Source organism: Scyliorhinus torazame, chromosome 15 (genome assembly GCF_047496885.1).
Source record: "Scyliorhinus torazame isolate Kashiwa2021f chromosome 15, sScyTor2.1, whole genome shotgun sequence".
In the NCBI taxonomy this organism is placed as follows: Eukaryota; Metazoa; Chordata; class Chondrichthyes; order Carcharhiniformes; family Scyliorhinidae; genus Scyliorhinus; species Scyliorhinus torazame.
In genome coordinates this window covers 205,341,721-205,365,441 of record NC_092721.1, presented here as the reverse complement: position 1 = coordinate 205,365,441, position 23,721 = coordinate 205,341,721, and the positions used below count along the sequence as shown (strand labels likewise).

Below are 23,721 nucleotides of genomic sequence, written 5' to 3'. Positions count from 1 at the left end.
TCCTATCTCTTATAAACCTTTCCAAGATTTTGCCCACAACAGAAGTAAGGCTCACTGGTCTATAGTTACCGGGGTTGGCTCTACTTTCCTTTTAGAACAAGGGGACAACATTTGCTATCCTCCAGTCTTCTGGAACTATTCCTGTAGACAATGATGACTTAAAGATCAAAGCCAAAGGCTCAGCAATCTCCTCCCTAGCTTCCCAGAGAATCCTAGGATAAATCCCATCTGGCCCAGGGGACTTATCTATTTTCACACTTTCCAGAATTGCTAACACCTCCTCCTTATGAACCTCAAGCCCTTCTAGTCTAGTAGCCTGAATCTCAGTATTCTCCTCGACAACATTGTCTTTTTCCTGTGTGAATACTGACGAAAAATATTCATTTAGCACCTTTCCTATCTCCTCGGACTCCACGCACAACTTCCCGCTACTGTCCTTGACTGGCCCTACTCTTACCCTAGTCATTCTTTTATTCCTGACATATCTATAGAAAGCTTTAGGGTTATCCTTGATCCTACCTGCCAAAGACTTCTCATGTCCCCTCCTGGCTCTTCTTAGCTCTCTCTTTATGTCCTTCCTAGCTAACTTCTAACTCTCGAGCGCCCTAACTGAACCTTCATGTCTCATCTTTACATAAGCCTCCCGCTTCCTCTTGACAAGTGTTTCAACTGCTTTAGTAAACCACGGTTCCCTTGCTCGACCACTTCCTCCCTGCCTGACAGGTACATACTTATCAAGGACACACAGTAGCTGTTCCTTGAACAAGCTCCACATTTCCATTGTGCCCATCCCCTGCAGTTTTCCTCTCCATCCGATGCATCCTAAGTCTTGCCTCATCGCATCATAATTGCCTTTCCCCCAGATATAACTCTTGCCCTGCGGTATATACCTATCCCTTTCCATCACTAAAGTAAACGTAATTAAATTGTGGTCACTATCACCAAAGTGCTCACCCACCTCCAAATCTAACACCTGTCCTGGTTCATTACCCAGTACCAAATCCAAAATGGCCTCGCCTCTCGTTGGCCTATCGACATACTGTGTCAGGAAACCCTCCTGCACACATTGGACAAAAACGGACCCATCTAAAGTACTCGAACTATCGCATTTCCAGTCAATATTTGGAAAGTTAAAGTCCCCCATAACAACAACCCTGTTGCTTTCGCTCCTATCCAGAAGCATCTTTGCAATCCTTTCCTCTACATCTCTGGAACTTTTCGGAGGCCTATAGAAAACACCTAACAGGGTGACCTCTCCTTTCCTGTTTTTAACCTCAGCCCATACTACCTCAGTAGACGAGTCCTCATCAAACGTCCTTTCTGCCACCGTAATACTGTCCTTGACTAACAATGCCACCCCTCCCCCTCTTTTACCACCTTCCCTGAGCTTACTGAAATATCTAAACCCCGGCACCTGCAACAACCATTCCTGTCCCTGCTCTATCCACGTCTCCGAAATGGCCACAACATCGAAGTCCCATGTACCAACCGATGCCGCAAGTTCACCTACCTTATTCCGGATACTCCTGGCATTGAAGAAGACACACTTTAAACCACCTTCCTGCCTGCCGGTACACTCCTGCAACTTTGAAACCTTACTCATGACCTCACTACTCTCAACCTCCTGTATACTGGAGCTACAATTCATGTTCCCAAGCCCCTGCTGAACTAGTTTAAACCCTCCTGAAGAGCATTAGCAAATTTCCCCCCCCAGGATATTGGTACCCCTCTGGTCCAGGTGTAGTTTGTAGAGGTCCCACCGACCCCAGAATGAGCCCCAATTATCCAGAAATCTGAAACCCTCCCTCCTGCACCATCCCTGTAGCCACGTGTTCAACTCCTCTCTCTCCCTATTCCTCGTCTCGCTAGCACGTGGCACGGGTAACAACCCAGAGATAATAACTCTGTCCTAGATCTAAGTTTCCACCCTAGCTCCCTGAATTCCTGCCTTACATCCCTATCCCTTTTCCTACCTAAGTCGTTGGTACCTATGTGGACCACGACTTGGGGCTGCTCCCCCTCCCCCTTAAGGATCCCGAAAACACGATCCAAGTTTTTATTAAGCTGTTAAATTTCAAGAGGGAGGGAGGAACTTGCATAACTTTTTTTTAAAGAAAATATTTTATTGAAGCATTTGTAATTTTCACAATTTAACATGTTGACATTTCTAAAACATCCGCGCGGGTCGACGCACAAAATATCCCCCAAAAGAACAAACAATAAACCACATCCTCTACTTCTTCCGCCCTGTCCCCAATTACCCGTATACTAAGCTCCCTGTCCTTATTTAACATTATCCTGCCTCCTGCTTCCCTCCCCCCCACCTTTTCCCCTCTTACTGCTGACGTTCAATTTTTGTTAAAGAAATCGATGAACGGCTGCCAACTCCGGGCGAATCCCTGTACTGATCCTCTCAGAGCGAACCTGAGTTTTCTCCAGACTGAGAAACCCGACCATATCGCTGACCCACCCTCCTGATTTCGGGAGCTCCGAGTCCCTCCATCTCAGCAAGATCCGTCTCCCGGCCACCAGGGAGGAGAAGGCCAGGATATCGGCCTCCCTCTCCCCCCTTTGCCCCCGGACCCTCCGACACCCCAAATATTGCCAATTCTGGACTCGGAGTTACCCTAACCTCCAGTTCTTCTGTCATAACATCCGCAAATCCCTGTCAGAATTCCCTCAGTTTCGGACATGCCCAAAACATATGAACATGGTTGGCTGGGCTACCCCCACACTGCCCACATCTGTCCTCCACATCCCTGAAGAACCTACTCATCTGGGCTAATTTGCATAACTTGCAACGGTTTAATAGGTAAACAGGGAACGTTGTTAAATTCTATTTGACCCGAAGGTGGAGGCCATAAGGAAATGTGAGTTTGTTTTATAATTTATAAAAGATGAGTTAAAAAAAGTGCTGAGAAGAATGGAATCTGAGATGAAAGGGAAAAATGGTACTTAAGGAGAGATTTATTTTTTTAAAATATAAATTTAGAGTACCTAATTTTTTTTTCCACTTAAGGGCAGTTTTTGTGGCCAATCCACCTACCCTGCATATCTTTAGGGTTGTGGGGATGAGACGTATGCAAACACGGGGAGAAGGTGCAAAATCCACACGGACAATGACCTGGGGCCAGGGTCGAACCCACCAGCAGTGCTGACCACTGCGCCACCGTGCTGAGATTTTAAAAAATAAATTTAAAGTACCCAATAATTTTTTCCCCAATTACGGACAGTTTTGCATGGTCAATCCATCTAACGTGCACATCTTTGGGCTGTGGGGGTGAGACCCACACAAACACGGTGAGAATGTGCAAATTCCACACGGACAGTGACCCAGGTCCTCAGCGATGTGAGGCAGCAGTGCTAACCACTGCACCAATGTGCTGACCCAATTTAAAAAGAGAAGTTGAGCTGAATTGGTGTGGGCTGTGTGGGGAAGTGTTGCCTGGAAGGTGTTTACTTGAGGGTCTAACCAAGTAGGATTGGTTTGGGGCAGGTTTTGAAAGACTATTTTAACTGTGTTTTCAGCCCATTGAGTCTGCACTGGCTCTCTGAAAGAGCACTCTTCTCAGCTCCAGTGCAAGCAAGCCCAGTCTGGCCAACCTATCTTGAGAACACAACTTGCTCATTCCAGGTATCAATCTAATAAACCTACTCAACCGTCTCCAATGCATTTATATCTTTCCTTAACTAAGGGCATAAAAACTGGGCACGGTATTTGATATAGTCGCATAAATGCGCTGTATAAATGAAGCATAACATCCTTGCGTGTGTGTTCAATTCCTCTTGCAATAAAAGATAACACCCCTTTAGCCTTTATAATTACTTGTGATACCTGGAAACTAGCTTTCTGTGACTCGTGCACCATGACACCCAGATCCCTCTGCATCTTGGAATTTGGCAGTTATTCTCCTTCAAGTAATAAATACTCTGCTTTTTAAAAAACATTTCCTGCCAAAGTGAACAACTTCACATTTTCACACATCATACTCCATCCATTGCCAGATTTATGTCCACTCATTCAACCCAACTATAACCACCTGCAAACTTTTTGGGCGCGATTCTCCCACCATGTTGCATCCAATGCCAATTCTATTTCACTGGGAACATGGCGGGAGAGGCATAAAACAGGCTTTGCGCCGGGCGCACAACCAGGCATGGGTCACCTGACCCATGGCGTCTGACGTGATCCAGATAATCATATTTAAATGAGCCAATAGGCTGTTTGAGGTTGCATTCTCCCAGCTCCTAGGAGTCACCAACTGCGCCGGTGAAGCTTCACCCGGGTGTCGAATAGTACTGGTCTCCACAAGCGGAGACCGGGCATGATGGCCACTCTGGGGATCTCAAGACGCCTTTGGAACCCTCCCTCACCGGGTGGCCGGAAACAAGGCAGGGCACTGTCCTGGCACCTGGGCACCCAGGCCACTGTCCATCTAGCACTGCCTAAGTTACAAGCTGGCAGTGCCAGGGTGCCAGGTTGGCACTGCCAAGGGTCAGGGCCTGAGGGGGGCCATGCCCATGAAAGGGGGGGGGGGGTTATGAAGGGTGGGGAAGTAAGGTGGGGGCCATCAGCGATCCTGTAGTGGGGGGGGGGGGGGGGGGGAGGAGGGAATGATACCCATGTCTGGGTGACGGGTGTGGGGGACTCTCAAGCTCACTTAGAGATCAAGGCTCCCTTTCAAAATGGTGACCTGGTCTCGGAGGAGCCAGTCTGCCCGTCGAGTTTAGTTCCTCACTGTTGAAAAAATTTCAAGTGTGGGCTAGACCAGTGAGAAACTCCCCAAGCCCCCCAAAAATGACTAAGTGTGGGTAAATACAAGTCTGGATCTCACCAAGATATAATGAGTGATGTGCCACAGGGATCAGTGTTGGGACCTCAATTGTTTACAATTTATATAAATGACTTGGATGAAGGGATGGTTACTAAATTTGCTGATGACACGAAGATAGGTAGAAAAGTAAGTTGTGAAGAGGACATGAGGAGGCTACACAAAGATATAGGTAGGTTAAGTGAGTGGACAAAGGTCTGGCAAATGGAGTATAATGTGTGAAAATGTGAAATTATCTACTTAGCAGGAAGAATAAAAGAGAAGCTCATTACCTAAATGGTGAGAGATTGCAGAGCTCGGAAGTAGAGAGGGTTCTGGGTGTATTAGTGCATGAATCACAAAAGGCTAGTATGCTGGCCCGGCAAGTAATTAGGAAAGCTAACAGAATGTTGTCATTTATTGTGAAGCGAATTGAATACAAAAGTAGGTCGGTTATGCTTCAGTTACACAAAGCACTAGTTGAGAACACATCTGGAGAACTGTGTACTGTATCGGTCACCTTATTTAATGAAGGTTGTAAATGCATTGGAAACAGTACAGAGAAGGTTTACCAGACTAACACCTGGAATGGGCGGGTTACCTTCTGAGGAAAGGTTGGACGAGCTGGGCATGTATCCACTGGAGTTTAAAAGGGTAAGAGGCGACTTGATCGAATACCCTGATGGGTATTGACAGTGTGGATGATGAGAGGAGGTTTCCTCTTGTAGGACAATCTAGAACTAGGGGGTCGCTGTTTAAAAAACAAGTCGCCCATTTAAAACAGAGATGAGGAGAAATGTTTTCTTTCAGGGGGTCGAGTGTCTTTGGACAGGTGCTGGAAGCAGAATCTTTGATTATTTTTAAGGCTAAGGTGGATACATTGTCGGTAAGCGAGAGGGTGATTATCGGGGGGAGGCAGGATGCAGATTTGAGGTTACTGTCACATCAGCCATGATCTTATAAAATAGTTGAGCAGGTTGAGGGGCAGAATGGCCTACTCCTGCTTTTTGTTTGAATGTAAACTTGTCACGTTACAATCCCACCTTCCCCACATGGCAGCACTGCACAGATTGCATTGGCTGGAGGGATTAACAGCAATGGGACATATTTACATTGGCAATCACTATTATTAGCGTAGACTACAGTGGAAATACAAGAATACAATGTATTCAAAGGCCTGCAGAACCTGCTCTGCCATTCAATATCATTGCTGATCTTGGTACCCCACTTTCCTGACCGCTCCCCACCCAATAGCAGAGAACGGCTTGAAAATAGGCACGGAATTCTGCTTGCAGGCCGTTGGTCGAGATTTCCCCCACTCTCTGACCCGGCTGCACCCAAGGACTCAATATTGTCTTACCTTTACATCGGGAGATTGTCTTCTAAATTTAAGAAGTAAACAATCTCCAAAGGAATGTGCAGCAGTTTGCAACGGATTCTTCTCTCTTTCCTAGCAACTCCTGATTGTCACTCAATTCCCTTCAGACCCAGGAACAACTAAGAAGACAGAAAGCGTTCATTGTTTGCAAGAGACTGACCTTGAAAAGTAAAGATCAGTAAAGATACCAATCGTTAGTTCTAAAGAAATGTTCCTTTTAATTCTTCGAATCATTCTGTTTTAGTTCCACCCGCACATTTCCAGTGGCCATTTGCCCTGTGAGCAGATACATTGACTCGGGGTTTGGTAGCATCGTGCTCAGGTTACTGGATTAATAATCAAGAGGCTTGTCTAATGATTTAGAGACACGAGTTCCAATCGCACTATGGCGGCTGAGGAATGTGAATTTAATTTTTCAGCTAATTTGTTGGATGGGAGCGTTGCTGGCAGGGTCACCATGTAGTCACATGCAGTTAGGGAAGCTATTCCGGGACTTTCACCCTGTGACATTGAAGGAATGGCAATATAGTTCCAAGTCAGGTCGGTGAGTGGTTTGGAGGGGAACTTGCAGATGGTGGTGTTCCCACGTATATGTTCCCTTTGCCCTTCTAGGCAGTAGAGGTCATGGAATTAGCGGAGCTGTCGAGTTGCTGCAATGCATCCAGTAGACACCACCTACATGGTGGAGAGAATAAATGTTTATGGTGCAGAAGACCACACGGTCTTCATTGGCACTCCAAACAAGCAACTCCCTCAGCACAATTCTCTCGCCTTTTCCCCATAACCCTAGACATTCTTCCTTTACAGATAACAGTCTTCATTTCTAAAAAAAGGGATGTCAAAGCTTTCCATTTTGCACTCATCGGGACACTTCACAAGAATACTGATGAATCATAGAATTTACAGTGCAGAAGGAGGCCATTCAGCCCATCGAGTCTGCACCGGCCCTCAGAAAGAGCATCCACTTAAGCCCACATCTCCACCCTATCCCCATAACCCAGTAACCCCACCTAACCTTTTTGACACTAAGGGGCAATTTAGCATGGCCAATCCACCTAACCTGCACACCTTTGGACTGTGGGGGGAAACCAGAGCACCCGGAGGAAACCCACACACACACACGGGGAGAAAGTGCAAACTCCACAGAGACAGTGACCCGAGGCTGGAAATGAACCTGGGACCCTGGAGCTGTGCGGCAGCAGTGCTAACCACTGTGCCACCGTGCTTCTCATGTCTGGCAAGAATCTGTATTGGGACCTCAACTATTCATTGTATTCGTTAATATTTGGCATATTTATTAATGGCATACACAATGGGAAAGGGATAAGGGAGATCTGATCATGGGTTTGATGAGGGGGAAAACAACAATTTATACCATAGGAGAGTGCTGGTTGGTTGGCAAGCAGACTCTGAAACACAAGTGGTATTCAGGGAGCTCTGGATTTGTTTATCTACCTTTCCTTTGAGGAAATATACCTCATCTCTGCCTGTACTCCCTCTTCTTTAAAGGTAGCCCGTTGATCAGCTACCGATTTACAAGCCAAGCTTTGACTCCAATTTATACAGCCTAGATCAGTTCATAGTTGATTCTGAGACTAAGGTCCTGAATCTAAAGAAAGGAAACCAGAACGGTATGAGGCGTGGGTTGGCTATGATGGATTGGGAAACATTACTTAAAGGGATGAATGTGGATGGGCAATGGCAAACATTCAAAGAGTGCATGGGTGAACTGCAACACAACTGTTTATTCCTGACAGGCGGAAAGTTTAAAAAGGAATGGTGGCCAACCCATGGCTTGCAAGGGAAATTAGATAGTATTAGATCCACAGAAGAGGCAGACAAATTGGCCAGGAAAAACAACAAACCTGAGGATTGGGAGCAGTTTAGAATCCAGCAAAGGAGGACCAAAGAATTGATTAAGAAAGGGAAAATAGAAAACGAGAATAAGCTTGCAGGGAACATAAAAACTTACTGTAAAAGTTTCTATAGGTATGTGAAGAGAAAAAGATTGAACTTAACTGTAAAAGTTTCTATAGATATGTGAAGAGAAAAAGATTGATGAAGACAAATGTAGGTCCCTTACAGTCAGGAACAGGGGAGTTTATAATGGGGAACAAAGAAATGGCTGACCAACAATATACATATTTTGGTTCAGTCTTCACAAAGGGGGACACAAATAACATACCAGAAATGTTAGGAAACACAAGATTTAGTGAGAGAGAGGAACTGAAGAAAATCAGGATTAGTGGAGAAGTGGTGTTGGGAAAATTGGTGGGATTGAAGGCCGATAAATTCTCAGGGCCTGATAATCTACATCCCAGAGTACTTAAGGAAGTGGCTCCAGAAATAGTGGATCTATTGATGGTCATCTTCCAAGATTCTATAGACTGGGACAGTTCCTACAGACTGGAGGGTAGCTAATGTAACCCTACTATTTAAAAAGGGGTGTAAAGAGAAAACAGAGAATTATAGACCAGTCAGCCTGACTTCGGTAATGGGGGAATTTCTAGAATTCATTATCAAAGTTTTTATAGCAGAGGACTTAGAAAACAGCGGCAGGATCAGACGGAGTCAGCATTGACCACATCTGGAGCGCTGTGAGCAATTTTGGGCCCCTTATTTATGGAAATAAATTATTTCATTGGCGGTGGTTTAGAGAAGGTTCACTAGGATAATAACTGGTATGGAGGGATTGTCTTATGAGCAATGGTTAAACAGGTTTGGACTCTTAATCATTGGAATTTCAAAGAATGTGAGGTGATTTCATTGAGACATTTAAGAGTTCTTAACAAGCTTGACCGGGTAATGCTGAGAGGATGTTTCCCCTCATGGGTGTGTCTCATGGGAGGACAGGGTCTTAGCATAAAGGGGAGACAATTTAATGCTGGAGGTGAGGAGAAATTTCTTCTCACAGGGCTGTGAATCTTTGGAACGCCTTGCCACAGAGAGCTGAGGGCACAGAGTCACAGGGGGCAGAGACCTTGTGTATATATACGGCTGAGAAAGTTAGATTCTTAATCGGGAAGGGAATCAAGGATTACGGGGAAAGGGCAGGGATGCAGACATGAGGAATTTTGGATCAGCCATGTTTCTACTGAATGGCAGAGGGGCCATTTCTTATGGATTTACAAAAGGGAAACCATGCTTGGGAATCCTACTGGAATTCTTCAAGTATGCAATTCGTACGGTTGATGAGGGAGCCAGTGGATGTGCTTAATTTGGACATTCAGAAGACTTTCAACAAGTAGCACACAAGAGATTAGTGTGTAAAATTAAAGTGCATGGGATTGGGGGTAGTGTATTTAGTTGGATAGAAAACTGGTTGGCAGACAGGAAACAAAGAGTAGGAATAAATGGGTCTTTTCTGAATGAGGCAGTGACTAGTGGGTGCCACAGGGATCGATGTTAGGACACCAGCTATTCACAATATATATTAATGATTTAATATAGGACGGCAGTGGTTAGCACTGCTGCCTCATTGCACCATGGACCAGAGTTCTATTCCGACCTTGAGTGACTGTGTGGAGTCTGCACGTTCTCCCCGTGTCTGTGTGGGTTTCCTCCGGGTGCTCCAGTTTCTCCCACAGTCCAAAGATGGCAGGTTAGGTGGATTGGCCATGATAAATTGCCCCCAAGTGTCCAAAGATTAGGTGGGGTTACAGGGATTGGAGCGGGAGATTGGGCCTAAGTAGAGTGCTCCTTCGGAGGTTAAGTGCAGATTCGATGGGCTGAATGGCCTCCTTCTGCACTGTAGGGATTCTATGATGTTCTAAGGAACTAAATGTAATATCTCCAAATTTGCAGATGTCATAAGGTTTGGGGGGGAGGGGGGGGGGGGTGTAGTGGGATGAAAGCTGCGAGGGCAAGCTGTGGCGGGTACAGTGGCTAGCACTGCTGCCTCACAGCACCAGGGTCCTGGCTTTGATTCCGTCCTTGGGTATTTGTCTGTGTGGAGTTTCCACACTCTTCCCATGTCTGCATGGGTTTCCTCCTAGTGCTCCGGTATCCTGCCACAGTCGTCATATGGGTTAGGTGGGCTCGCCACAATCAATGCGCAGGGTCACAGGGTAAAGCAGGAGTATGGGCCTAAGTAGAATGCTCTTTTGGAGGCTTGGTGCAGACTCGATGTGTCGAATGGCTTCCTTCTGCACTGTAAGGATTCTAAGGAGGATGCAGAGATGCTTCAGTGTGATTTGGACAAGCTGGGTGTGGGCAAATACTGCATGGCAGATGCAGTATAATGTGAACAAATGTGGGGCCATCCTGTTTTTTCTACCAAAATGGAAGGCAGATTATCTGACTGGCTATAAATTAAGTGAGAGGAATGTGCAACGAGACCTGGGTCACTGAAGCATTCAAGTGCAGCAGGCGATAAAAAAGGCAAATGGCATGTTGGCCTGCATTGCGAGTGGATTAGAGTACTGGAGCAAGGATGTTTTGCTGCAATTATACAGGGCCTTGGCACAGTTTTGGTCTCCATATCTGAGAAAGGATGCTCTTGCTATAGCGGGAGTGCAGCAAAGGTTTACCAGACTGATTTCTAGGGATGCATGAGGAGAGATTGAGTCGATTAGGATTATATTCACTGGCGTTCAGAAGAATAAGGGGGGACGACGTAGAAACCTATGAAATTCTAACAGGTCTAGACAGAATAGATGCAGGAAGGATGTTCCCGATGGTGAGTGTCCAGAACCAGGGGTCACAGTCTAAAGACATGGGATAAACCAATTAGGACTGAGAAGAGGAGAAATTTCTTCACTCAATTTCTTCCCTTTACCACAGGAAGCAATTGAGGCCAAAACATTGTATGTTTTCAAGAAGGAGTTAGATATAGCACTTGGGACTGAAGGGATCAAAGGATATGGGGAGAAAGCGGGATAGATACTGAGTTGGATTATCAACCATGATTGTATTGAAGGGCGGAGCAGGCTAAAAGGGCCTCCACCTCCTATTTTCTATGCTTCTATGTACACCATTGAAGCTGGCTTTCCCCGAGTTAATTATTACTCTGGATTATGCTTTGTCCTTTTCCATAGCCAGCCGAAATTTATACCCGCTTGGCCTACCTAATTCACTATTGTCCGTCTTTGTGCTTTCCACTATGACTATCCCAGTCTGCATTTGGGCAATTAAAGCTGTCCATCACAACTACTCTATAATTTTTGCATCTCTGTAATTGCCTTGTAATGTGTTTCTCCACATCTTTCTCACTAGTTGGTGACCTAATAAACTACACTGAGAAAGGCAGTTAAACCTTATTTGTTCCTTAGCTCCAGCCCAATAGAAGGTGTCCTTCACCCCTTTGGCACTTGCTCTTTCTTTGGTACTGCAATAGTTTCAATCATTACCACCACTCCTCCCCTTTCCTACCTTTACTGAAGACTGTGTATCCAGGAATATTTAACACCCAGTCCGGTCTTTCTGAGCCAGGTCTCCATTGTAGCCCCAACATAGAACATGTTAAAAGCCTAAAGCAGAGGATGAACTGCTCAACACATCAATAGAATGTCTGCCCTCAGTTCTGCTGAATCAGCCCCTTCATAACATTAACCAGTTTTTCCGATGGTTTGCATTTTCAGTTGAGTTTACTGCTGTCTTTATGGAACCCAATATAGATCAATTAAAACAGCTTTACCCAGACAGCCCTACAAGGACTGCAGTGGCTCCACCACCACCTTTCCAGGGGAAATTCAGGATTTGCAATGAATGTTGGCCTAGCCAGTGATGCCCACATCCCATCAAAGAATCAAAACAAACCAAATGTTGAAGAATAATGAAAACAGAAATGCTGGGAATACTTATCAGGGCAGGAAGCAAAACACATCCGTTCCACTGAAAGGTCATCAATCTGAAACATTAACTGTGTCTCTCGCCACAGAGGCTGCCTGGCCTGTTGGGAAGAAATTTACATCTCCTGGGCAGGCATACCCCCAACCCGGAAGTCCCTTAAATGGCACGTTATGACACTGGGCGCGCATCCCGCGTCATCGCGCTTTCGCTCGATATTTTGTTAGGCTGCAAGAAGGTCTGAGGAACCTCCAAGGGGGACAGAGGAGCATATAGGCCGGCATGACCTTTTTACTCACAGCGCCAGTGGACAATACCATCATCCCATGCATATAACACTCATCCATTCCATGAGGCCGCTCCCACTCAAAAAAACCTGAGACCCTGTATATTTCTGATCAGGCACTCGTTAGTCTGACACCAATGCAGCACACAAGACCCATCTGGTTTGAATGGAATATGATATTTAAGGTCATAACTTCAGAGATGTACAAAAAGAAGTTGATCCACATGGATCACAAACATAACATATCCCTGTGTTTGCGTGGGTCTCATCCCCACAACCCAAAGATGTGCACGGTAAGTGGATTGGCCACACTAAATTGCCCCTTAATTGCCCCCCAAAAAACTGAGTACTTAAAATGTATTTTTAAAAACATAACGTCTCAGTTCGAAACAAGTCGAAAGCACCCAGTGCAGACCCCTGCTTATGCCTCGTGTGCCTTCAGTTTTAGAGTGCTACGTCTAGGTGCCAACAACACTGACAGTGGCATTGGAGGCAGATTACTGTTCTCATTGCCTTGGTTACACAGATGGCTTTTGGTGGCCGTCCTCTGGTTGGCGGGGCCTAAGCAGACATCGCTAGTGAGGGTTCACCCGACGACATGGCCGGGTAACTCTCAGTCACCATGTATTCCTGGGATGCAGCGGAGACTGGCAGAGGTGGAGGAACTGGTGCTTTCATCCGGGGCTCCATGAGAGGAGACAACAGAGAAGGCGGCCACCTTGCCCGTCATTCTGAGGGGAGTCCTCATCCTGCTGCTCACCTTGAAGGATGGGCAACCATTGGTAACACCTGTTGACGCCTCCTTCTCTCATACAGGCATTGACCTCCTGAAGACAGTGCCTATATGAGGACCTGCAGGTCCAAGTGCAACCCCAGTAATCCGTCATTGGGCTCCAGGAGGTGCCACTCCACGAGAGTTGCCAATCTTGCAATGGATGAGGCTGTGCGTTTGGAGTGCAAGGTCACCACAGCAGTCATGCTCCACAAGCACCCCTCCATAACACAGACCATGGCACACAAACCCTCAGGGATCTCAGCCAGATCTCCCCGCACATCCCACTGGACATCCAGTATTTGCCGCCGCATGGACGATTCCAGAGACTCATCATCCGTCTCGGACTCAGCATGGCCTTGTACCCAGCAGTCCCCTCTGGACACTCGTCACCTCTGCCATATACCCATGTGAATGTGAAGTGCCTCCACCGCAGTGCCCTTATAATTCTCCAGGCTTGGTGCCAGCTGCGTGAATGTATCTGCGCTGGTGCTAAGAAATGCTGTGCTGCGCGTGTATCCATCGATCTCTCTGAAGTAAAGGTGGGGGGGGGTCGTCTGTCTGCTGGTTAGTGTGACAGACAGTTCATCTGAGGGATGGAAACAAAGAGATGCATTTATTAGTCATATCACACAGGTTGACATCTGAGTGTTTAATATCCAACGCGATTGGCCTTAATCACATTTAGGCTTCTCAGTGCCCAGTGGATAAATGAGGTTGCCTTGATGGAGCAGAGCCTCTGTCATCATCTCTTCCCCCTCCCCTCCCCCCAACCCCCCCCCCCCCCCCCCCCCCAACCCCCCACCGAATGTCACACGCTTCAGCCCAACAGGCTCTTACCTTTCACAGACATGTCAGCCTCTCCGCAGCCCGACGACCTGTTGCCGCCCTCCGTGCCCAAGGCTCCCAGTTCATGGCTGGTGAGAATCGCCAGGTTTAGCATGAAAATGCAAATCGCTTATTGTCACAAGTAGGCTTCAAATGAAGTTACTGTGAAAAGCCCCTAGTTGCCACATTCCGGCACCTGTTCGGGGAGGCTGGTACGGGAATTGAACCACGCTGCTGGCCAGCCTTGGTCTGCTTTCAAAGCCAGCGATTTAGCCCTGTGCTAAACAGCCCCCTGCATCCCTTACAAGTTGCAGATCGCTCATGATTGTTGTGGCTCCATTTCTCCTGCAAGTAGAGCTCCAATGATTGCCGAGAGCTTCACCTCAAACACCATACCATGCTCCCCCCCCTCCAACTCGAAACACCTCGAAGAGGTCGGAGAACATTACCAACCCCCTTGACATCTGATAGACCAGAGGCTGCTGATGTATTTCCCTAGCCTTCTGGCACACAGACACATGCGTGATCTGAAGCTACATGAGACCCGCACACTTGATCGCAACCATGGATGGCCACCCTCTTCTGTGCCCCATTCATTTCAATGCCCACTCATTTCTCACCAATGCTGAGCGCAGGTTATTGAACCTCCGACACTGGAACCAGGTTCGTCGGACAAGATCATGGCCACCGACCTCCATTGCCACCTCAGTCGATGGGCCAAATGGGGTCCTTCTGTACTGTAAATTCTATGATTCTACGATGGACGCTTTTGAAATTCACGGCGTGTCGCCATTGGACATAGTATCCGCACCCACTGGATCCACTCCACCAATTCGGCTGAGAATCACACTGGCTGCCACCTAAGCCGAATAAGGATTCAGCAAAGATGGAAGGGGAATATGCCGCACTCATCTCCCTGGATATGATAGCGGGGGTGATGGCGAAGGAACTGGAGCAGTTCGGTGGGGAGATGGACGAGCGATTCAAGAGGCATGGCCAAGATATGAGGGTGTCATTTAAAGCCATGGTAGATGTGGTTTTGGGCCAGATAAGGAAGCAGCTTGGCAGACTGCTTGGCAGGTGGTAGGCGAGCAGGCTGAGAAGTTGAAAGGTTTGGAGGAGGCCTCGTCTCAGCACGAGGACCGTCTTGCGTCATTGGAAGCCAAAATGATGCTCGTCAGCGATAGAAGTAAGGGTCTTAAGGCAAAACTAGATGACAAGGAGAACAGGTCCGGGCACATAAACCTGAGACTGGTGGGTCTGCTAGGAGTCGAGGGCTCAAGGTCAACCAAATACTTCTCCGAGAAGTTTTCTCAGCTGGTGTCGGAGATGACGTGTTTGCTGCGCCAGAGCTGGACAGGGCGCGCTGGGCCTTGCAACAGACGCAGAGGCCAAATGCATGCGGTTATCATTCAGTTCCACAGTTTTCAAAAAAAGGAGAGGAGCCAAGAAATGCCGTTGCATTGTTCACCTGCATGCTAGCTCCGCCCAGGAGCCGGGTTATAAATATGCTTGGCCTTCATCAGCTGCTGTAGGAGGCCACACTTCGGATGCTAATAAAGCCTCAGTTTGAATTCAACTTCGTCTCCAGCCAAATTGATCGTGCCTCACAGCCTTCCCCTTCTACCTTGCTCGAGTGGGTTTTATCCTGCTTGGGGTCAAAGGTGGTCAGTATGTCAAGCATATGCCAGAGGATATTGAGGGAGGAGATTGGCTGGGTTGAGAGAGTGATGGCAGAATGGGGAGAAGAGCTGGGGTCAATTTTGGAGGAGGAGGAGATTTGGAGTGAGTCACTGAGGAGGGTGAACATGCCCTCATCATATGCGCAGCTGAGTCTCTTTCAGTGAAAAGTCACGAAGGTTAGAACGAGCTGGTTTTTTGATGGGGTGGAGGATAGATGCGATCAAGGCTGCGTACTTAGCGCCATACTATACTTCATATACACACACGACTGGGTGCCAAAATTTGGCTCCAACTCCATCTACAGGTTTGCTGATGACACGACCATAGCGGGTCGGATCTCAAGCAACGATGAGTCAGAGTACAGGAGGGAGATAGAGACCCGAGTGAACAAAGAACAAAGAAATGTACAGCACAGGAACAGGCCCTTCGGCCCTCCAAGCCCGTGCCGACCATGCTGCCCGACTAAACTACAATCTTCTACACTTCCTGGGTCCGTATCCCTCTATTCCCATCCTATTCATGTATTTGTCAAGATGCCCCTTAAATGTCACTATCGTCCCTGCTTCCACCACCTCCTCCGGTAGCGAGTTCCAGGCACCCACTACCCTCTGCGTAAAAAAATTGCCTCGTACATCTACTCTAAACCTTGCCCCTCTCACCTTAAACCTATGCCCCCTAGTAATTGACCCCTCTACCCCGGGGAAAAGCCTCTGACTATCCACTCTGTCTATGCCCCTCATAATTTTGTAGACCTCTATTAGGTCGCCCCTCAACCTCCTTCGTTCCAGTGAGAACAAACAGAGTTTATTCAACCGCTCCTCATAGCTAATGCCCTCCATACCAGGCAACATTCTGGTAAATCTCTTCTGCACCCTCTCTAAAGCCTCCACATCCTTCTGGTAGTGTGGCGACCAGAATTGAACACTATACTCCAAGTGTGGCCTAACTAAGGTTCTATACAGCTGCAACACGACTTGCCAATTCTTATACTCAATGCCTCCGGCCAATGAAGGCAAGCATGCCGTATGCCTTCTTGACTACCTTCTCCACCTGTGTTGCCCCTTTCAGTGACCTGTGGACCTGTACTCCTAGATCTCTTTGACTTTGACGCAGAGGGTAGTGGAGTGGTGTAACGCCAATCTATCCCTCAATGTCAGCAAAACTAAGGAGCTGGCCATTGACTTCAAGTATCATACTGTCTGCCTCAATGGTGCCGAGATGGAGATGGTCAACAGCTTCAAATTCTTAGGTGTGCACATCACCAAAAGCCTGTCCTGGTCCACCCATGTACTTTTAATAAATTTAGAGTACCCAATTAATTTTTTCCAATTAAGGGGCAATTTTAGCGTGGCCAATCCATCTACCCTGCACATCTTTGGGTTGTGGGGGCGAAACCCAAGCAAACACTGGTCCACCCATGTTGACACTCCGATCAAGAAAGCACAACAGCGCCTATACTGTCTCAGGAAAATAAGGAAGCTAAGGAAATTTGGCATATCCACATTGACTCTTACCAATTTTTACAGATGCACCATAGAAAACATCCTATCTGGTTGCATCTGGCAATTGCTCGGCCCAAGACCGAATGAAACTACAGAGTCGCGAATACCGCCCAGTCTATCACCCGGAACCTTCTCCCATCCACTCACTCTGGCTACACCTCCCGCTGCCTTGGGAAAGCGGGCAGCATAATCAAAGACCCCTCCCTCCCGGGTTATTCACTCTTCCAATCTGGCAGGAGATACAAAAGTCTGAGAACATGCACCAGCAGATTCAAAATCAGCTTCTTCCCTGCTGTTACCAGGCTCCTAAACGACCCTCTTATGGACTGAACTGATTTCTTCACACATCTTAGCACTGCATTCCGTATGCTCATCCGATGTCTGTGTCTATGTATTTACATTGTGTATGTATGCATGTCCTATGTTTTTTCATGTATGGAACAATCTGTCTGGACTGTACGCAGAGCAATACTTTTCCCTGTACCTCGATACACGTGACAATAAAACAAATCCAAATCGTTGTTCAGTGGGCCGACACACCACGCGCACTTGTTCTAGTCATGCTTCAAACTGGTGGGTTTCTGCAGGTCCTTTTTTGATGCCATGTCAGCAATCCTGAACATTGGGTTGAAGCCTTGCACACCGGTAGTAATTCTTGGGTTTCCGGATGTGCCGGAGTTCCGGACAGGGCAGACGTTCTGGCGTATAAGGCAAGGAGACGGATCCTCTTAGTTTGAGGTCGACTGCACAGCCAAGTGCCTCGGCACAGCTGGGGAAGTTTTTGGGACTCGGGAAGGTCAGGTTCACCAAGAGAGGGTCAGTGGGAGGGTTTTACCACAGATGGCGGCCGGTTAAGATATACTTTAAGGAGTTGGTCACTGTTAGCTGTTGGTGGGGGTGGTTTAGTTTAGACTGTTGGGGAGGGGATTATTGTTTGGTTTTTGTAAACTTTGTAAAAAAAAAATTTTTAATTACAAAAACAATTGACAGCCAGTGAATGTTGTGATTTCAAATTGAGGAGAGGCAGTGGCTGAGTGATATTGTCACTGGGCCAGTAATCCATATGTCCGGAGTAATGCTCTGGGGACCGAGGTTCAAATTCCATCGTAGCAGATGGTAAAATCTGAATTCAACAAAACTCTGGAATTAAAAATTTAAGGATGACCATGAAACCATTGTCTTTTTTTAAAATTTAGAGTACCCAATTATTTTTTTTCCCCCAATCAATTTGATGTGACCAATCCACCTAGCCTGCACATCTTTGGCTTGTGGGGGTGATACCCACGCAAACACGGGGAGAATGTGCAAGCTTCACACAGACAGAGGGTGGTGAGCATCTGGAACGGGCTGCCAGAGGCAGTGGTAGAGGCGGGTACAGTTTTGTCCTTTAAAAAGCAGTTAGACAGTTACATGGGCAGGGTGGGTATAGAGGAATATGGGCCAAATGCGGGCAAGTGGGACTAGCTTAGCGATAGAAACTGGGCGGCACGGACAAGCTGGGCCGAAGGGCCTGTTTCCATGCTGTAAACATCTATGACAGTGACCTGAACCGGGATCGAAACCAGGAAAACCATTGTCAAGTGTTGTAAAAACCCACCTGGTTCACTAATGTCCTTTAGGGAAGGAAATCTGCCGTCCTTACCCGGTCTGGCCTACATGTGACTCCAGACCCACAGCGATGTGGTTGACTCTAAATATCATCAGGGATGGGCAATAACTGCTGACCCAGCCAGCGATGCCCACATCCCTTGAACAAATATATTTTAAAAATTGGATGTGGGTGGGAATGGGATTCGTGGCCGCTTCTGGTTCTGCCTGCCAAGGGTGAAATTCTACCCATCGAGTACTTCCAGAATTTATTGCAATTTGTCACGACCTTAAAGGTCTTAAATATATGTCTGCACTACTCTGCCTCAAAGTAATCAAATTCAGCTCCAGCCATCTCCATTTGTAACTCGCCTGCCCAATGTCAGCTAACAAGACAGCCTTTCTGTTGAACAAGATGATCAGAGGATTGGAGAGGTGGACAGTGAGAGCCTTTTTCCTCGGATGGTGATGTCTAGCACAAGGGGACATAGCTTTAAATTGAGGGCCGATAGATATAGGACAGATGTCAGAGGTAGGTTCTTTACTCAGAGAGTAGGAAGGGCGGGGAATGCCCTGCCTGCAACAGTAGTGGACTCGCCAACACTAAGGGCATTCAAATGGTCATTGGATAGACATATGGACGATAAGGGAATAGTGTAGATGGGCTTTAGAGTGGTTTCACAGGTCGGCGCAACATCGAGGGCCGAACGGCCTGTACTGCGCTGTAATGTTCTATGGGTGCATTGGAAGTTTTAAATAATATTATAACTGTCTTAGACAAGAAACAAATTTGCCTGCTATTTTTGTTAATCTATGATATTTGACACTGTGGATCATTCTATTCTTACAAAATGTTTGCGTGACACTGGTTTTAATAAGGATTTCCTTGCAGGGTTCATGAACTTCCTTTCTAATCATATTCAATGTGTTAAATCAAATATGAAAGCAAAGCAAAGCATAAGTTGAAAGACAGGCTTGTTTCTGTCCCTTACAGTTAAAAAGGGTGACCCACAAGGTTCCAGTTTAGGTCCTATTCTTTTTCTATTTAAATAAACAATGTGCTTCAACCAACAGACAGCTCCTTTATCCATCTGTATGCATGTGACACAATCTTATATTCTATAGGCCCGTCCATTCCTTCTCTTTCGCACAATTTGCAACACAGTTTTGCTAATATACAACACACGTTATTTGGTCTTCACTTGCTGCTAAACTCAACTAAGTCCAAGTTTATGCTGTTTAAAGGAAAAGGTCTTACTCTATCTGTGATCAGAAAATCTTAACGCTCGATAACTCTGAACTTGAGCGCGTTCCACATAAATATCTCGGAATCTGGCTGGACCATGCTTTGACTTTGAATTCCCACGTTGACATTTTACAAGCCAAGGTTGGTTTTTGGTATCACAATAAGTCCTGCTTCACTCGCTCTCTCTATCAGATACACCATAGTGCAGATGTCTACCCTGCCTGTTTTTTGATGACGGTGACCTAATTATAAAATGGCCCCCATATCTCCCTTGGTGAGTTATACATTCTGTTTCACTCTGCAATTAAATTTGTGACTGGCGCCCCTTTTCATACCCATCACTGTGACCTGTGCTCCCCGATTAACTGACCCTTATTGCACCTGTTAATTTATCAAACCTTGCTCGGGAAAACATCCTGGATACAAGTGGAAAGTGGTTGAAGTATCAGTGGGGAAGCATTTTGCAGTGATCATAACTCCATTAGATTCAAGATTGTTACGGAAAAGGACAAGGATGGGCCTGAAATTAAAGTTCTAAACTGGGAGAAGGCTGATTTAATAAAATGAGATATAATTTGGCCAGGGAGGACTGAGAGCAGACACTTTTAGGTAAATCTGTGACAGAACAGCGGCATGCATTCAAGAAGGAAACAGGGAGAGTTCAGGGCCAACATGTTTCAATTAAGAATAAGGCTGGGACCAACAAATCCAGTGAACCCTGAATATCGAGGGATATACTGGATTGGATCAGGGGAAAAAGGGAGGCTTATGACAGATATCGAGGACACAAAACGAATCATAGAATTTACAATGCAGAAGGAGACCATTCGGCTCATCGAGTCTGCAACAACCCTTGGAAAGAGCACCGTACCCAAGCCCACACCACCCCTGTAACCCCACCTAACCTAAAGGCAATTTAGCGTGGCCAATCCACCTAACCTGCACATCTTTGGACTGTGGGAGAAAAGCGGAGTATCCGGAGGAAACCCACGCACACACGGGGAGAACGTGCAGACTCCACAAAGACAGTGACCCAAGCCGGCAATCGAACCTGGGACCCTGAAGCTGTGAAGCAACTGTGCTACCGTGCCACCCATAATAATAATAATCTTTATTATTGTCAAAGGTAGGCTTCCATAAACACTGCAATAAAGATACTGTGAAAATCCCCTAGCTGCCACATTCCGGCACCTGTTTGGGTATGCAGAGGGAGATTTCAGAATGTTCAAATGACCCAACAGCACGTCTTTCGGGACTCGTGGCAGGAAACCAGAGCACTCGGAGGAAACCCACACAGACACGAGGAGAACGTGCAGACTCCGCACAGGCAGTGACCCAAGCGGGAATCGAACCTGAGACCCTGGTGCTGTGAAGCAACTGTGCTAACCACTGTGTTACCGTGCCGCCCCAGGATTTACTCGGATGCTGCCTGGAGAGGGGCTGGAGAGTTTTAGTTATGAAGAAAGATTGGATAGATTGGGGTTGAAGCAGAGGAGCCGGAGGGACGATACAATGAGATGTATAAAATTATAAGAGGTATAGACAGGAATCTTTTCCCCTTGGATCAATGATCAGGGGGCATAGATTTAAGGTAAGGGGCAGGAGGTTTAGAGGGGATGTGAGCAGAACCTTTTTCACCCAGGTGGTGGGAGTCTGGAACTCACTGCATGAAAGGGTAGTGGAGGCAGAGACCCACATAACATTTAAGAAGTATTTCGATGTGCACTTGCAATAAAGGCTATGGATCAAGTGCTGGAAAATGGGATTTGAGGTGGTTGTTTCTTGCCGGCGCAGACGCAATGTAAACTTTTATGACTCTACATTTTACGGTCTCATCTTACAATGGGAGGTCATGTGACTTGATCAAATTGGTAACTCAAGAGTGAACTCGGTCTTTGGTTATAATTAATATCTGGAACCAGGTGCAACTAAAGCTGAAGCTAAGTTTATTCCTGTGGATGCCTTTCGTTGAAGAGTTACGGCTCCGTTGACTGACACTTGTTAAACTGTCAGTTCTCTTTCACTGTTAATTAGTGTTTTATTGTTTTTAGTGTTTAATTGTTGTGTCATTTCTGTCACTCCAACCTTAGCCTCTTGGCCAGATCATTAACATAAATGAGCATTGGTTCTCAATAGAATCACCTGGCTAAATAAAGGTTAAATAAAATATGCCCATATTCCTTCAGCATAACATGCTGTGGTTTGTGTTTGAACACAAAATGCTATTTGCCTAATTCACAACAACAAGTTTCACCGAAATGCACCAGAGACCTTGATCATGTGCAGCAACTATTCCATTCAATTTATAACTCCAATGTTTAGCCTCCTCCCCCTCCCGGAGTTCTGAGAATTGTTTTTAAGCAGAATATCAAAACCAATATTAGAATGGAAAAGTAAGTTTCTATTTTTAACCAAGGTATAGAATATTAAGAGTAGGGAGGTTATGACAGAGCAGTATAAAATGTTGGTTAGGCCACAACTGGAGTACTGTGTGCAGTTCTGGTCACCACACTATAAGAAGGATGTGATTGCACAAGAAAGATGCAGAGGAGATTTACCAGAAGATGCCTGGGCTGGAGCATTCAGCCATCATATGGCTGGGTTTTTTTTCCTGGGGGGGGGGGGGCACACACCCTGATTAAGGTGTATAAAATTATGAAGGGCACAAATAAGGTGGATCGGAAGGAGCTTTTCCCCGAGTTGAGGGGTGAATAACCAGGGGACAGAGATTTAGAGAGAGAAAAACTTTTTCACCTAAAGGGTGGTGGGAACCTGGAACTGGCTACCCGAAAGGGTGGAATAGGCAGGAACCGGCACAACATTTAAGAAGTATTTAGACAAGCTCTTGAAATGCCATAGAATACAAAGCTACGGACCAAATGAAATGAAAATCGCTTATTGTCACAAGTAGGCTTGAAATGAAGTAGGCCACATTCGGGCGCCTATTCGGGGAGGCCAGTACGGGAATTGAACCCGCGCCCCTGGTCTTGTTCTGCTTTACAAGCCAGTCCCTAATGGGATTAGGATAGGCGCTTGATGGCCATCCCAGATAGGATAGGCTGATGGGCCCTTTTCCATGCTGTAAAAGCTCAGAATCGCAAAGACATTCAAAGGAGGGCAACGGCCAGAATCAGATGAAGAAGCAGAGTGGCCAGCACAAAACTGGACATCTGCCAACCCTGATAGGGAGCTGATTGCATTAGTGGAAGGACTGGCAACCAGAGGGCACATGTCCAAACGAATTGGCAAAAGAAGCAATGGAGGGAGCCAGGGGGAAGAATTATTGCTGAACAGGGCGGCTGATTGGGATCTGCAATGTTCTGCCCGAGAGTGTGGAGTGGGCAGCTTCAAATCCAGGGACGCAAATGCAGATTGGACAATTGTCTGACCAGGAGGGGGAAGTTGCACCAGGTGGACTGCTCCCTCAGAGGGCCAACACTGACGAGACGGGCCGAATGGCGCCCGTGCTGGAGCGAGGCCGCAAACCGGCCAGTGGGACAGGTTGTTTGGGCTGAATGGCCTCCCCACCACAATCTTAACCACGAGCATGATTTCCCCGCAATGCCTCTTACCGAGCAGGCAGTTTACACGGAGCCGGGTCCGGCCCCGACTAGGCCGCAGATCCTCGGCTTTTATTTTTCCCGGCCTCCGAGATGTTTTTTTTTAATATATAAACTCCTCCCCTCTGCGGACTCTGACGTCAGTGGCTTTTCAAATGCCAGCCCCGCCTCCCCGCGCTGCGCCACCATTGGCTCAGGGCGCGACACGTGATCGATAATCCGGGCAGCCGCGGCGGTTCCCGCCCCCTCAGCATCCGGGCACTCCACCCGGCTCTTCGCCC

At 46.9% G+C, this 23,721-nt stretch overlaps 1 protein-coding gene across 1 annotated transcript in view; it reads right to left on the bottom strand.

Moving 5' to 3' along the window:
- LOC140392141 (nuclear mitotic apparatus protein 1-like) overlaps positions 1–23,624 on the bottom strand; it is a 177,701-nt gene extending 154,077 nt beyond the window's left edge. The window contains exon 1 of the mRNA XM_072477486.1: positions 23,453–23,624. The gene's annotated coding sequence lies outside the window, so the exon portion shown is untranslated. The remainder of the gene's footprint in view (positions 1–23,452) is intronic.
- Positions 23,625–23,721: the final 97 nt, after the last annotated feature.